At 32.8% G+C, this 641-nt stretch overlaps 1 non-coding gene across 1 annotated transcript; it reads left to right on the top strand.

The window, feature by feature from the left end:
* Positions 1-365: 365 nt before the first annotated feature.
* On the top strand, positions 366-439 carry TRNAR-UCG (transfer RNA arginine (anticodon UCG)). The gene has a single exon. It is a non-coding gene; the product is annotated as a tRNA-Arg (tRNA).
* Positions 440-641: the final 202 nt, after the last annotated feature.

Here is a 641-nt window from a genome sequence, read left to right as displayed (position 1 = left end):
GTATTATTTTGTTGTTGTGATTGTGTTCTTCGACATTGTTTTTCAGTATGACTTCTTCACTACTGTATTTGTTTTACATACATGATTTTTGATATGCATTATTTGAGCAGGGGGTCCATCGAAAACAACTTTTCTATTTTCACAAGATAGAGTAAAATTGCGTACACACCACCCTACTCAAATTCCACTTATGAGATAATACTTTCTTGTATGAATTTATGTTGATCATTCATTAAATTAGTTAATATTACCTAATCAGGGAAAACAAAAAAAGTAAATAGATATAATTAAAATTTAGTCTTAGAAGTTTGCTCCCTTCACTTTATTGGAGAGTTAACTTTAGCTTGCTTTTAAAGTTCGTCTAAGACCGCATAGCGCAGTGGATTAGCGCGTTTGACTTCGGATCAAAAGGTCGTGGGTTCGACTCCCACTGTGGTCGCTTTATTTATTTTTTGTTTTCTTTTACAATTTGGATAGGCTACACGATGCGTGTGCCTACTTGTTCAACTTTAGACATTGACATGTAGAACGCGTATGTCTACTTGTTCAACTTTATACAAATTTAAGTATGATGTGTGTCTACTTGTTCAACTTTATACAAATTTACGTGGATGTTTACTTGTTCAACTTTTATAATTTTG

This window comes from Solanum stenotomum, chromosome 11 (assembly GCF_019186545.1).
Source record: "Solanum stenotomum isolate F172 chromosome 11, ASM1918654v1, whole genome shotgun sequence".
NCBI classification, from domain to species: Eukaryota; Viridiplantae; Streptophyta; class Magnoliopsida; order Solanales; family Solanaceae; genus Solanum; species Solanum stenotomum.
This window is presented reverse-complemented; position numbering and strand designations above follow the sequence as displayed.